The sequence below is a fragment of the Saccopteryx bilineata genome, chromosome 2, assembly GCF_036850765.1.
Source record: "Saccopteryx bilineata isolate mSacBil1 chromosome 2, mSacBil1_pri_phased_curated, whole genome shotgun sequence".
Taxonomy (NCBI): domain Eukaryota; kingdom Metazoa; phylum Chordata; class Mammalia; order Chiroptera; family Emballonuridae; genus Saccopteryx; species Saccopteryx bilineata.
The window spans coordinates 12,560,477-12,576,531 of NC_089491.1; the positions used below are offsets into that span (position 1 = coordinate 12,560,477).

At 40.3% G+C, this 16,055-nt stretch overlaps 1 pseudogene; it reads left to right on the forward strand.

The window, feature by feature from the left end:
* The first annotated feature begins 14,481 nt into the window (after positions 1–14,481).
* LOC136322744 (olfactory receptor 1J1-like) lies at positions 14,482–15,390 on the forward strand (annotated as a pseudogene).
* Positions 15,391–16,055: the final 665 nt, after the last annotated feature.

Genomic DNA, 16,055 nt, shown 5'->3' on the forward strand with positions numbered 1-16,055 from the left:
ACTAATTACTCTCTTTTAAAATTATGCTGTAATTAGAGATCTTTCTTCATAAAACTTTTCTAATACTGGACAAAAACATAGAAACTGTAATGTCAAAGCTTACACCACCAACTACCAAACTGGAATTATTCCTATTTCGTTATGGATTTTGACACTTGGATCAGTGGACGTCCCTCCTACCAATCACTATCATCTTGGGAGTCATCAGCATTGGCATGAATGAACCATTCAACAATGTGGCGTACTTAGTCTTCGATCTCATCTTCCGTGACCTTGACTTCCGTTGCACTTTTGCCATCTCCTCCCATGGCCTTATTACAGAGACTGGATTTGCTTTACCTGTAAAATATTAAATTTAGACACTCAATTCTTTGTTCTTTTCCCACCTTACCCATTATATTGAATATCTGGTCTCATAAATTCTACTCAGTCTCTGGTCCTGTCCATGTTCCCCCCCCCCCAAATTTGTTTTGTCTTCACTCTGTGACCTCTCCAGGATGGGTTTCATGGCTTATCACTCTCTTACCAACTTTCCTGCTCTTCCTTTCTTTCCGTTTCTTCCTCAATCCACTGTAAACTGGCTTCCCTTCCCACTACTCACTGACATTACTACTGGTCACATCATGACCAAATCCCCTTATTAAATTCAGTGGATTTTAAAAACACTTAACCTTCTCTTTTCTTAGTTCTCTGGATCCCACATTTTCCTACGTCTCTTGTTATTTGATGTCTTTTTTGGGGGGACACCCTTTCTCTTTCTCTGCCATTTCTTTAATTGTCAGTGTTCCCTATGGTCTGTCCTCAGCTCTATTCCCTTTCCTTCCCTCCTCACTCTTCTTTTATGTCCTCTTTTCTCAACTCATCTCCTTTATTTTTAGGCAATCTCATTTTCTCCTGTGTTGGTGGTCCATGAATTTCCATCTCTTTCTGAGGTATATCTGACTGCCTCTGGAATTTCTTCCTCTGGATGACCTATTGGTACTCCATACTCAGTGTGTGAAAAACTTCTCAGACTGATCTCTCCTTGTGTGTTCCCTATCTCAGTAAATAGCACCACTATACACTCAGCTGTCCAAGCCATAAATTTCATAAGAGGTTTTTAGGTACTTTGTTTTCCTCCTTTGCTATGGTCTGACCAAAATGAGCTCTCATCAATATTATTTACCTCATCTTTTAGATTCTGACTCTGAAGAAAACCTAACTGTATATAATTCTCTATGAATCCATTAGATACACTCCAACTTTCTTTGATATACTTTAATAATCTCTTACCTGAATGACCATGACCACTTCCTAAGTAGTCTCCTTGCTCCTTGCCTTGCTTTCATCACTCCATCCTTGTCCTGCCAATGTTCCCTTCATTTACAGTAAAATTATCATCCATTATTAACATAAAGTGATAGTTTCCAATATAGTATCATCAATCCTCTGATCAGATCCTTCTTTGGTTTCTCCTTTTCTTTTGAATCAAGTACAGGTTGTCCAATATGACTTCAAGGTCATGCATGATTCATTTCTGCTAACTTTTCTGGCTGCATTCTGGACCTCTTCACCCATGGAAGTGTACTGCTTCAGGCATTCTAATTTTTTTGATAATGTAGTTTCCCAAATTTGTAATCCTTTGTCTTCTCTGGCTCTTTTTCTGTTCCTCTCTTTTTCTCCCAAATACTCTTTCTCTACAGTGTCTGTGTCACCCTTTACTTATTTTGGTTGTCTGGGGTGCCTGCTTACATGTAACATCTTACAAGTCTACCTGCTTGACCCCTTAAATTTAAGATTGACAGCCCCCCTCTATGCTCTCATCACACTCAGCACTCTATACAGACTTTCTTAAAGCATTTGCCAGACACTGTTTTGTCCAGCCTGCACATCAGATTGAGCTCTTTGAGAGAAAAAGAACCCAGTGTTTTTAAACATATAGTCATAGGGCCCTGGCCGGTTGGCTCAGCAGTAGAGCATCCACCCAGCATGTGGAAATTCCAGGTTTGATTACTGGTCAGGGCGCACAGGAGAAGTGATCATTCTCCATTCTTCTGCCCCTCCATATCTCTTTCTTTCTCTCTCTCTCCCTTCTTTCTCTCTTCCCCTCTTGCAGCTATAGCTTGAATATTTCTTTTTTTTTAATTTATTTATTCATTTTAGAGAGGAGATAGAGAGATAGACAGACAGACAGACAGAAAGGAGGAGCAGGAAGCATCAACTCCTGTATGTGCCTTGACCAGGCAAGCCCAGGGTTTTGAACCAGCAACCTTAGTGTTTCTAGGTCGACACTTTATCCACTGCGCCACCACAGGTCAGGCCAATATAGCTTGAATATTTCAAGCAAAGTTGGCCCTGGGTGCTGAGGATGGCTCCATGGCCTCGCCTCAGATGGTAAATTAGCTCGGTTGCCAAGCAACAGAGCTGCAGCTCAGTGGGGCAGAGCATCATCAGGTAATGGGCCTGCTGAGTGAATACAGGTTGGGGCGCATGCTGGAGTTTGTTCCTTCCTCACAGCCTGCCACTTTATATATTTACTCATAGTCCTCACAAAATCCTTACTATATAGTAGGTACACACTATTTTCATGAACGAGTAAATGAATGAATGAGTTAGTGAAAAATAATAAATAAAATGCTCTGTCCTCTCCTTGATTCTGTAACTCTTCTCTATATTTGCCAGTCTTAGTGGAGTAGGTCTCAGAAGGCTTCTCACTCATTCTTATGGTTAGAATAGGTTTTGAACCCTGAGACGTGCCTACTATTATTATGTCATGACTGTACAATAATTATCCCTGTATGCATGCAGGTATTTCTGTAGGAAGAAAAGAAATCTCTATTTCTGAGAAACAGAAACCCAACTCTTCCTTGAAAAGTGCTTTTATTGCCCAAGGATTAATAGCAGCTCTCCTTCCGGTTCCAGACTGAATACGTATGAGGAGGAAGAGGTCCGCATTGGGCAGAGCCGAGTGGTTCAGGGAGGCTTCATGTGCAATGGAACCAGACTGTGGGTCTGAAGTTACTGAGTTGGGGTCTGAATCCTCATTGGGCCATTTTTTTTTGAGACAGTCTCACACTCAATAAAAAGGGAAAATATTATCTCCCTCAAGAATTATGGTGAGGGTTAAATGAGTTCATAGACATGAAAATTCTTTTTAATTTTTTTTTATTAAGTGAGAGGCTGGGATGCAGAGAGACAGACAGACTCTCGCAGGTGCCCTGATTGGGATCCATCCAGCAGGCGCACTAGCCCACTAGGGGGCGATGCTCTGTCCATCTCCAGTCGCTGCCCTATTGCTCTGAGTGGAGCTACTTCAGGATCTGAGGCGAGTCCATGAATCCATCCTCAGCACTCAGAAACAAATTGCCATGGGAGCCATGACTTCGGGAGGGGAAGAGAGCAAGATAGACAGAAAGAGAGCAGGATGGAGGAGGGGGCATAATGGTTGCTTCTCCTGTGTGCCCTAACCGGAAATCGAACCAGGGACTTCCACATGCCTGGTCGATGCTGTACCGCTGAGCTAACCAGTCAGGGCTGAAAATTCTATAAAAATAAATGAATCTGCAAATATAAAAGTTCTCATTTATATTCCCAAAGGAGTTATCTTTAGTCTATGGCTAAGGCGTATCTCCACTGAAAATGGTTAAGGAAATGCAATAATTACTCCCAAATTGTCCCTTGTCTCTAGAAATTTATGGCCCTGGTTTCTCAGTCTGGTTGATAGAAGTGGATACCTTTGTCATTACCTGGATCTGGTTTAAAAGACAGAGTGACCTTGTCCTCACTTTAGGGTTAAGTTATTACCTTATCTTTCTTTCCTGATCTAAGACTTTTGGAGAGAAAATGAAATATTAGTTCATACCCTGGGGATGACAGTATTTGAATCTATCACTTCTGAGCTAGGTTAGGGCAGTTCTTGTAAGCTCCACTCAGCAAAGTGTGTGTGTGTGTGTGTGTGTGTGTGTGTGTGTGTGTGTGATCTGTGCCAGACACTTTATATAATTTTGTTGTGTCCTCTTGAATAACTTAGGTGAATGGAATTAGCTTAATTCTTCAGGGTTGGTACTTTTCTCTCTGGGAAAATGTTATCCCTTTCATAGTTTTGCTGCCTATCTGACCAGCATCCAAGCTATGAGCACGACCTTCCAGGTTGAAAAAGAAAGTGCTCTGTATTTTTTGTGAAGGATTGCAAACATGCCAGTGTATACTTTTCTGTTATGTTCTTTCAATTATTATAATATAAGCTTTTCATGACCTCCTTTTATTGGTTATGTGTTATCATTTCCATGGATGTGTCCCATAGCTGCCTAACCTTTCTCGGGAGTCCATCAGAAGCATCATCCAAGGTCTGATCTGCCTTTGTCCTGGAGTCCTGAGAAATTTGCTTTAAGAACAGCTGTCTTTGTAAAGTCAGTAGGTGGTATCCTAGCTTCTCTACTCACTTTCCATCATCTGATGAAGGACTAAGGCAATACATCTGTTCAAAAGCTTTTGGGAAATTTTAAAACCCATCTTCTTTTTAATGCAGAGCAGATGTCATTTTTGGGGTCAAATCATGCTCTGATAGAGAAAATGTAGTGTGGTGGTTAGAAACATGGATTTGAAATCAGATAAACCTGGGGTTGAATGGCCTGTCCATCATTTTCATGCTGAATGTTTTAGGCAAATTACTTACACTCTGTAAGCCCTAGTCTCCAACTGGGTAAATAAGAATAATGCCTTTTAATGTGGCCCTGTCAGGCTGATATAATAAAGTAATACATCACAGCAGTTGGCCTGTATTCCACAATCAATATATGATTCATGAATGGTTTTTATTATAATTGTTATTATTGTCACTTATTATTATTATTTTTTTTTCATTTTTCTGAAGCTGGAAACAGGGAGAGACAGTCAGACAGACTCCCGCATGCGCCCGACCGGGATCCACCCAGCATGCCCACCAGGGGCGACGCTCTGCCCACCAGGGGGCGATGCTCTGCCCATCCTGGGCATCGCCATGTTGCGACCAGAGCCACTCTAGTGCCTGAGGCAGAGGCCACAGAGCCATCCCCAGCGCCCGGGCCACCTTTGCTCCAATGGAGCCTTGGCTGCGGGAGGGGAAGAGAGAGACAGAGAGGAAAGCACGGCGGAGGGGTGGAGAAGCAAATGGGCGCTTCTCCTGTGTGCCCTGGCTGGGAATCGAACCCAGGTCCTCCGCACGCTAGGCCGACACTCTACCGCTGAGCCAACCGGCCAGACGTCACTTATTATTGATATTAACATCTAGGAACATATCTTGAGACCATAGGTTTTTCATTCATTCTCAAACTTCCTGATTTATTTCTTAAAATCTTAGAGTGCTCTCAGGCAGCAAGGACTGTCTTACTCGAGAATATAGTTAATAACGCTATAATATAGTGGGAAGTATTTAGTCTTTGAAGCCAGATAGATCTAGGATCAATCCCAGGTCACCATATATTGAGCAAGTTTCATCACTGAGTCCCAGTTCTCTCCTCTGTAACATGAGACTTAGAACACCTATGTTGAAAGATTGTAGGAAGAAGTGAGCACTATTTGGACACACCCGGTGTAAATTAGGTGCTGAGTCAGATTTTATTAACAATGTGACTATTTCTAGGCCTATTGCAGCCATCTCAGCCAAACTGGAAAGATAATAAATTTGCTTTCAGGGTCTGTAGCCTCTGCTTTCACTCTGCTTGCAATCCCCACTCCTCAGCCCTATCCCTCCTCACTTCCTCTGAGGCCAATGCCCTTGGTCAGCCATCCAGACCTGGCCCCCAAAACGTATGGCTCCCAGCCACTCTGTCCCAATGAGAGTGTTGAACAGAGGACTGTCTGTCCTGGGAATACTTACCTTTACACCTGATCTGTTTTCAGGACCTTAAAGCCTTTCACTCTGCTGAAAGAATCGAAGGTATCAGCAGGCTATTGAGGGAGTGTTTAGGGAAAGAATATGGAAGCCTCAATGTTCTGGAAGTCACACTACCTGTGGCTGTGGTTCTGCATGTCCCCTAAGTAAAACTGACACAGGTAATTTGAAGAATCTCCAGAAATGTAAGAGAGTATTTCTTTGCTCCTTTCCCATGACCCATGGAGGTTATTGGGTGAGGTTTGGGTCCAAAGTGCTGGAATGTGTGAAGAAAGCCTTCTCTGTCTCCAGGAATAAGTACCAAACAACATGTACCTGTTTCTGGAGACCTAATGATTATTTGTTAATATTCTGATGTGATATCTGGTTCCAGATATTCTATGGAGCCAGCTGGCTGCTTTGCTGCAGTTATTGAAAGTCACCATTTGGCATGAATTTTTATTTACTTGATTAAGTTGGCTCATAATTACTCTCCTCCTTTCACTCAGTTGAGGGTGGCGGAACCAGGTCTGGTGGCACAGAGCTGCCTGCTGAAGCCAGTTGACAAAGTGACGGTAGAACTCTGGGCACTATCTTCTTTTCCTGCTTCTCTTCCTTGTGGTGGATGGAGTATGTTTAGGTAGGAATGACTGAAGCAGTCTTTGCCCCTTTATTAAATGGGACATGATGACCAGGGCATGGAATCTGTGCCTCCTATAGCATCATTATGACAATAGTTTTCTTAGGCTTGACTAACTGGCTGAAGAGCAGAAGATTTGACCTTTGCCACATACTGGTGGGAATGACAATTTGCTCATTGGCTATAGAGGTTGGTTCAAGGGGTTGCATGAAACTTTAGTATTAAAACATATCTAAACTGCTAGTAGGAAAATATAAGATTAAAGGAATACTGGAAATGGACAGGGAAAAATAGAGGGAGACACACAGTCTTTATAACATTGATTATTAAAAAGTCATTCTGTAAGGGTCTAAATATTACCATGCTGTGCAGGGCCCCAATCAAATGGATAGTGTATGATTGTGAACTGGCTTTACCCAGACAGATGTTTTCTAGATTTGAACCTTCCTCACTCTCCATCCTGCCTCCACCCCTCATCCTCTACCTCACCCTTCTCAACCAGGAACATTCTCTGGAGAATGTGATCTTAGGCATGTTTCTCTTTTATTTAGAACAAAATCTTGATTATTTAGTATTGAAAAACTTAATAAAATATGTGACCCCACGTATTCACACTCAGGTTTCACAAATATTAGCATGTTGCCACATTTGTTTTGACAATTAAAACCAACAACATAGAATGTTGCAGACACAGCCAAAGCACCATCCACCCGCCCCATTCCCTTCCTCCTTCTCGATAGGGTTCAGTGCTACCATGAAGTTTTTTATACTTTTTACTGGTTCTTATACATTTATCACATATATGTGCCACAAATAATATAGCGTTGTTGACTGTTTTGATAGGATATCATACCATAAGCATAATTTTGCATAATATTATTATTTTATTGATTTAATGATTGATCTATTATTGATTGATTTTTTTAGAGAGAGAAGGGGATGGGAGAAGTGGAAAGCATCAAAACTTGTAGTACTTGCTTCTCATATGTGTCTTGACCTGGTAAGCCCAGGGTTTCAAACCGGCAACCTCAGCATTCCAGGTCAATGCTCTATGCTCTGCGCTACCACAGGTCAGGTAATTTTGCATATATTTTAAACCAAAATTAATTTTTAAATATCTGTTCTTGTAGACACTGTGGTTTAAAGTCCATTCAGTTTTACTGCTAGATTGATAGGGTTGATTGTATGACTAGACTCACCTCAGTTAATCTATTTCTTGACTATTGGACAATTAACTGTTTTAGTTCTTCACTATTACAAAGTTGCAAATAATGATGTCATCATCTTCTTTGTGAAGGGAATGAGCATTTGTCCACAACAGGTGTAGTCAACAGGTAAAGTCAACCACTTTTGTATCTCTGTTAGTAGTAAAATTTTCTAACCACCCACTGGTTCCACAGCAATGGTGATTTATAAAGTAGGGAAGTAACTTTACTTTATAAAATTTATAAAGCAGAGTTATAGCAATATAAAGCATATAATAATAATTACTTACCAAGTACTTTATGTTGGATTTTTGCTAAATTTGGCAGAATAAGTCTTTATAAAGCAACTTACTATAGTTAAATCTATCTTTTTATTTATACTTTGGTTGCTCTGCTACCGCCCACCATGAAAGCTGGAACGCCCACTAGTGGGCATTAGAGACCAGGTTGACTACCACTGGTCTACAACATCTATGGAGAAAAACTAGCATATCAAAGAGGCTATAAATCTTCAACTTTGTAAGATACATTCAAAGTAGAGAAACTGCTTTAAACATCCAATAGCAATGTCTGAGAGTTTCTTTCCTTCACATGCTTCTCTTTGCATGATGTGCTAATCTATATTTAAAATTTTTTATCAATGTTATTTCACTGTGGTTCTAATTTGCATCTCCCATCACTTGGAAAATAAATACTCTTTTGATTTATTGGCTATTTTAATTCCATTTAATGTGAATTTCCAGCTCATATTGATTGAACTTTTTGTCTTGTCCTTATTTATTCCCAGGAGTTCTGCGTGTATCCCAAGTGCTAGTCTTTTGCTGATTCTGGGCAGTGTGCATTCTCCCATTCAAGCTTGTCTCTATGTGGCTTTGTTACAGGGATAGTTGTAGCTGTACTAACAAAACTTTATGAAATCGAATTTATTTTTATGTTGTATGCTTTGGCATTCTTGATTAAGAAATGTGTTACTATCCTAAGATTATAATGTAAGCTACAAATTCTTTTTCTAATGTTTTTGAAATTTTACTTGGTATATTTAGGTCTTTAATACTTCTGGGATATTAAAAAATGTATGATGTGAGGTAGGGATATAATGTGATTTTTCCCTACAGAAAAACAACTACCTCAGCAAGAGTCTATATTTTATTCACTGATTTATAATGCCACTCTGTGAATTGCAAACACCTTATTATAAATGTGTCTGTTCTTAGGCTCTCCATTTTCCCCCACTGTTTTATTGGTTTACCTCTGTAAAAACAAATTATTTGTTGTAATCATTATAGCTTTATAATAAGCTTTGATATGTTAGATTGAATTCCTACCTTTTAAAAATATATAGATATTTTAATAATTAATGATCTGGGTTAGGAAATAAATCTCTTACATGCCATTTTAGAACACTAAAATGATTAGAAACATGTTTTAAAATTATGTTTGACTTGTAGAATGTACTTCTTTGAATGTTTTGCTGTGTGGCAACTAAAAACATGTGGCTCCAGGATTATTAGTTTTTAACCTGGGTCTTAAATAAGGCCTGAGGTAAGTTTCTTGGAAGGTTGTATTTTTCTAGGAATTTATCCATTTCTTCTAGGTTGTTGAATTTAGTGGCATAAAGTTTTTCATAGTATTCTACAATAATTCTTTGTATATCTACGGTGTCCGTGGTGATTTCTCCTCTTTCATTTTGGATTTTGTTTATATGAGTTCTTTCTCTTTTTTCCTTGGTAAGTCTTGCCAAGGGTGTGTCAATTTTGTTGATCTTTTCAAAGAACCAGCTCCTTGTTCTATTAATTTTTTCTATAGTTTTTCTGTTCTCTAATTCATTTATTTCTGCTCTGATTTTTATTATCTCCTTTCTTCGGCTGGTTTTGGGTTGTCTTTGTTCTTCTTTTTCTAGTTCCTTAAGGTGGGAAGTTAAGTGGTTCACTTGGGCTCTCTCTTGTTTGTTCATATATGCCTGAAGCGATATGAACTTCCCTCTTATCACTGCTTTTGCTGCATCCCATAGATTCTGATATGTCGTATTGTCATTTTCATTAGTCTGTATATATCTTTTGATCTCTGCGCTTATTTCTTCTTTGACTCATTCATTTTTTAAAAGTATGTTGTTTAGTTTCCACATTTTTGTGGGATTTTTTTCCTCTTTTTTGCAGTTGAATTCTAGTTTCAAGGCTTTATGATCAGAAAATATGCTTGGTACAACTTCAATTTTTCTGAATTTGCTGATGTTGTTTTTGTGGCCCAACATATGGTCAATTCTTGAGAATGATCCATGTACACTGGAGAAAAATGTATACTCAGTCACTTTGGGATGAAATGTCCTGTAGATGTCTATCATATCCAGGTGCTCTAGTGTTTTGTTTAAGGCCACTATGTCTTTGTTGATTCTCTGTTTGGATGACCGATCTAGAGCCGTCAGCGGTGTATTGAGGTCTCCAAGTATGATTGTATTTTTGTCAGTTTTTGTTTTAAGATCAATAAGTAGCTGTCTTATATATTTTGGTGCTCCTTGGTTTGGTGCATATATATTAAGAATTGTTATGTCTTCTTGATTCAGTGTCCCCTTAGCCATTATGAAATGGCCATTTTTGTCTCTAAGTACTTTTCCTGTCTTGTAGTCAGCATTATCCGATATGAGTATTGCTACACCTGCTTTTTTTTGGATGTTATTTGCTTGGAGTATTGTTTTCCAGCCTTTCACTTTGAATTTGTTTTTATCCTTGTTACTTAGATGAGTTTCCTGTAGGCAGCATACAGTTGGATTTTCTTTTTTAATCCATTCTGCTACTCTGTGCCTTTTTATTGGTGAGTTTAATCCATTTACATTTAGTGTAATTATTGATACTTGTGAGTTCCCTATTGCCATTTTATATCTTGCTTTCTGTTAGTTTTGTGTCTTGTTTGATCCTTCTCTTTCGTTTTTCTATCTTTTGTTTTTATTTGGTTGTATTCCATACATCTTTCCTCTGTTGCTATCTTTTTTATCTCATGTGCTTCTGTGGTGGTTTTTTCAATGGTGGTTACCTTTGAGTAATGAAAAGGGTCCCTACCCTGTTCATTGTAGCGAACTATTTTGTGAGTACTTTTGCACTCCATCGTCCTTTGCTACTGTTAATCTCCGTCTTCTCCCCCTCTTTCTTTTTGTTGTTGTCACAGTTTAAATTTGGTTTTATTGTGTTCTTCTTGGAGCTTTTACTTGTGGCTCTGTTTTTTTTGTTCTTTGTATCTGATTGGAGAACCCCCTTTAGTAATTCCTGGAGTGGGGGTTTTCTGATGATAAATTCCCTCATCTTTTCTGTATCTGTGAATGTTTTTATTTCTCCTTCGTATTTGAAGGATAGCTTTGATGGGTATAGTATTCGTGGCTGAAAGTTCCTCTCTTTCAGGACTTTAAATATTGGGGTCCACTCTCTTCTAGCTTGTAGAGTTTCTGCTGAGAAATCTGATGATAATCTAATGGGCCTTCCTTTATATGTTGTATTCTTCTTTTCCCTGGCTGCCTTGAGAATTTTTTCTTTGCTGTTGGTTTGTGTCAATTTCATTATGATATGCCTTGGAGTAGGTTTGTTGGGGTTAAGAAAACTTGGAGTTCTGTTTGCTTCTTGAACTTGAGGCTTTAGTTCTTTCCACAGGCTTGGGAAGTTCTCATCAATTATTTGTTTAAGTATGTTCTCCATTCCATTTTCTCTCTCTTCTCCCTCTGATATACCTATTATTCTTATGTTATTCTTTTTGATGGAGTCAGATAATTCTTGTAGGGCTATCTCATTTTTTTTAATTTTTGAGTCTCTTTCTTCTTCTCTCTGTTGTGCCTCAAGTTGCTTGTCTTCTATTTCACTAATCCTCTCTTCTATCTGACCTGTTCTATTAGCTAAGCTTGTTACTTCGTTTTTCAGCTCGTGAATTGAGTTTTTCATCTCTGTTTGATTTGTTTTTATAGTTTCAATTTCCTTGGACATATATTCTTTGTGTTCATTGAGTTGTTTTCTGAGCTCCCTATATTGCCTTTCTGTGTTTTCTTGTATATCTCGGAGGATTTTTAGGATTTCTATCTTGAATTCTCTGTCATTTAGCTCCAAGGTTTCCAATATATTAAATTTTTTCTCCATAGATTTTTCCTCATCTAGCTGTGTTACCTCTCTTTCTTTTGTATCCATGATATTCGATTTTCTCTTCCTTAATGGCATCTGAGGGTGGTTTTGTTGATAGTATTAATGAGATTTAATAAAGAATAAAAAGTTAAAAAAAATAAAAAAAATAACAAATCGAAAAGAGTTGTTTTTTTAAAAAAAAATTAATAATGAAATAAAGAAAAATAAAATAAAATAAAAATTTTTAAAAAAAGGAAATTATTCCCCCCCTCTTTTTTTCCTCTCCTCTCCTCTCCCCTCTTTCTTGAGAAAATCTTGTGGTGGACTGTGAGTTATAACAAACAATGCCTGTGATGGAGGGCCTGAATTGGGGAAAAGTAATAAAGGGGCAAAAAAGAGAGAAAGAAAAAAAAAAAAAAAAAAAGGAAAAAAAAAAAAAAAGAAAAAAGAAAAAAAAAGAGCGTATGGACCCACAAAAAGCAAATAAGGAAAAAATTTGGGTCAAGAATAAAATGATTTGCTTTTAGGTGTTGGTTTTCTAAGAGTTATGATGAGAGGAATAAGAGGAAAATGGAAAAATGGGGGGACAAATTAAAAACTTACTATTGTATTTAGTGGAACAAGAACTAGATAATATGGAGAGCCAGGGATGGGAGCACTGCTAGTGAGTTAAAAAGGTGAAGTAAAAACCCCCCAAAATGCCACAAACATAGGTTTGAGTCCGAGATAAGATAATTTGTTTGTTATTGAGGTTTGAATGAGAGGAGATGTAAAGGAGAAAGGAAGAAACTAATATAGAGGGAGAAAAGAAAGAGAGAGAGAGAAAAAAAGAGGGAACCACTAAGAGAAGAAAAAAGAAAGGAGAGAGAGAGAGAGAGTTAAGGGTTTTGTAGTGCAACCCTCATAGAGAGAAAGGAAGAGAAGAGAAATGATAATGGGAGATGTAACACTTATGGGTAGTGTAGTTCAGGGAGAGGAGAGAGTAAGACCGGTAGAGAGTTAATCGGCCAAATTGGAGGAGGAAAAAAAAGTCTCAAGAATGAAGATAAGAGAAACAAATGAACAAATATAATAAAATGGGATAGGTTATAAAGTCTGCAGATTATTCTTGATTTTGAGAGGTTATCTTCTTGCTTTTTCTTTTGTCTCCCTCTTCCTGGTCGGTGACTCTGTACCCCGGGTTCTGCCCCTTTGGCACGCTCAGGTAGAGGTTTGCAGTTGATAAGTCTCTATGGCAATGTCATGTATTGTGCTTTATTCTCGTTGGGAGTCGAGGCTCATTAGCATTTATAGGCTCCGACAGTGAGAGAGTCTGTGTTCCTGGAGCCTTTCTCCTAGTCTTTCCTTCCTCAATTAGTAGCCTGATAGTCCAGGTATGGGGTTGCTGCTGCCTCTGCCTGGATAGTAAGAGGCTCAAATTGCTGGCAACTCCCCACTCTATTTCCACTCAGCACAGGGCTCTGGGTAAGGCTCAGTCAGTCAGAGCTGCTAGCATAATCAGGCGGGCTTTCCGCCCACTCGAAGACCTCTGGCTCTGCCACTCTGTCCGGTAACACAAGCGGGCGCCCACTTCCGGGGCGCTTGGAGGAAACTCTCACTCACTGTCTGCAACCAGGATATCCGGCCAGCAGTCTCACGCTCTGAGTGAAACCCCCAACCGCAGGGAAAAGTTGCAGCGTTGGAATTGAGTCTCGCTCCGTCCCCGTGTGCGGCTTTTGCAAGGCGCTGGGGCGGCCCGAGATTCCTCTTTGGCCCACACAAAGGCCCCTGACTCTGCCCCTCTGTGCGATAACACGGGCGCGCACTGCCGAGGCACTCGGAGGAATCGCTCACTCCTTATCTGCGCGCGCAAACCAGGATATGAGGCCGGCCGCGGTTCCCTCTGAGTGAAACAGCCTCCAGCACGGAAAATCTCCACCGTTGGGATTCGTTCTCACTCCCTCCTGTGCGTGGCTTTCCCAGGGCGCTGGGGCTGCCCAGAGACTCTGCCCTCAGCCCACAGAAAGGCCTCTGACCCTGCCTCTCCGTGGGGCAACACGGGCACCCACTTCCGCGGCTTAGGAAGAAATCTCTCTTCCACTAACTGCGCACCGACCAGGAGATCGGGTAAAATGGCCGCTCCGCTTGTCTTTCTTTGTTTGGGTTTGGCGCGAGTGTTAGCTTGTATTGCCCGGGTTGCCACAGGATCAGATTTTCCTCGGCTTGTATCTCTGAGCCACAGCCTGGTTCGGCCGTTTTTGCTGTGGTGGCCTGGATCTATTCACCCCCTTTGCCCGCCTCAGTTTCTATATTCACAGTTACCAGAAAAAGCCGCCCTGTTTAGGTTAGTGAGGAAGGCGGAGCATTTCTTACTCCCTATTTCCTTCGGGGTTTGGTTATATATTTAGCCAATTTTTCACTCAATCATACCTTTGGGTGTATTGCGAAGAATCTGGAAGCTCCAAGTATAGGTTTTTCTGTTTCTGGTTGAAGATCTTGTTGAGTTTTGGGGGAGATTTATCGGTATCGCTTCCTACTCCGCCATTACTCTGACGTCATCCCTGAGGTAAGTTTCTTAAAGAGGCTTCCATGATGAATTTAATTTGGATGTGCCACCTTTTATTTGGTCAATGAATTTATATTGTTTATGCATTAATTATTTGTATGATACATTCTGGGTCTACAATCAATGAGCCACCTTTTCCACCAGTGTCCTCCAGCTAGTATAGCAGCATGGGGCCCGAGAACCAGAGCAGTGTGTCTGAGTTCCTCCTCCTGGGGCTCCCCATGTGGCCAGGGCAGCAGCGTGGGTTCTTCACCCTGTTCCTGGGCATGTACCTGACCACGGTGCTGGGCAACCTGCTCATCATCCTGCTCATCAGGCTGGACTCCTGCCTGCACACGCCCATGTACTTCTTCCTCAGCCACTTGGCCTTCTCTGACATTCTCTGTCATCCGTCACTGTCCCGAAGATGCTCACGAACATGCAAACCCAGCACCTATCTATCCTGTATGAAGGCTGCATTTCACAGACCTATTTTTTCATATTCTTTGCTGATTTGGACAGTTTCTTTATCACTTCAATGGTGTAGGACAGGTATGTGGCCATCTGCAGTACACCAATATCATGAGTCAGAGTGTGTGTGTCATGCTAGTTGTTGAGTCCTGGGTCATTGCTTATGCTTGTGCTCTTTTACACACCCTTCTCCTAGCCTGGCTGTCCTTCTGTGCTGACTACACTGTGCCCCACTTCTTCTGTGACCTTGCTGCCCTGCTCAAATTGTCCTGCCCAGACACTTCTTCCCTCAACCAGTGGGTAATCTTTACTGCAGGATCAACTGCCATTATGCTTCCGTTCTTATGCATCCTGGTTTCTTTTGGCCTCTTTGGGACCACCATCCTCTGGGTTCTCTCTGCCAACAGCATCTGCAAGTCCTAGTCAATGTGTGGACTTTCTATTATGGGTCAATTATTGTTATATATTTTCCTTCTTCATCCAACAACATCAATAACATAATTGCTTCAGTGATGTACACAATGGTCACTACCATGCTGAACCCCTTTATTTATAGCCTGAGAAATAAGGAAATGAAAGGGGCCTTGAGAAAACTCTTGAATAAGAAAATGTATTCTTCCAACTGATATCTACCTTTCTTTTAAAAATATCTGTGTCATCTTATTTCCTTAATAACGTGTAGATACAAATTGTTAAAAATATAGCTCACTCATCTTCCTTCTATAGCTGTCACTCATGAACCCTGGCTGATAGTATTCTTGGAGCTGTTGGGGGCTGGAAAAACAGGATACACTTATAGGACTTAATTTGCTCTTTTCTTGGATAATGGGGATTGTAAGCTACTTTGAGGGTGCTGTGTCACTTTGGCTGGTCTCATTAAATAGAAGCTGTCTGGGCTGGTTTTTCCCCCAAGTTTTGTTGTTGTAAAAATGTGTTGGACTTTTCACACCTCCATTGTTAGAGAATTTCCCATTTTGGTGATAATATGGCTTCTCTTTTCCTAGGCACTCACACATCCAGGGATACTGAGTACTTCTAGAACTTTCAGGGAGTAGGTATTAAATTTTACTTACACAATGGCTAACATACTGCTTTCTTGCCCTTTATGAATATATCTCACATATCCTTTCTCTCTAACACATGCATGTATTTAGCAGCAAAATAAATGTCACTTCATTATTTCAGGTACCAGTCAGAGAGCTTAATATGCACTAAAATTATCACTTTTTTTTCCAAGTTAGAGGAGGAAAGATTGAGAGACAAACTCCTGCATGTACCCCGCATGGGATCT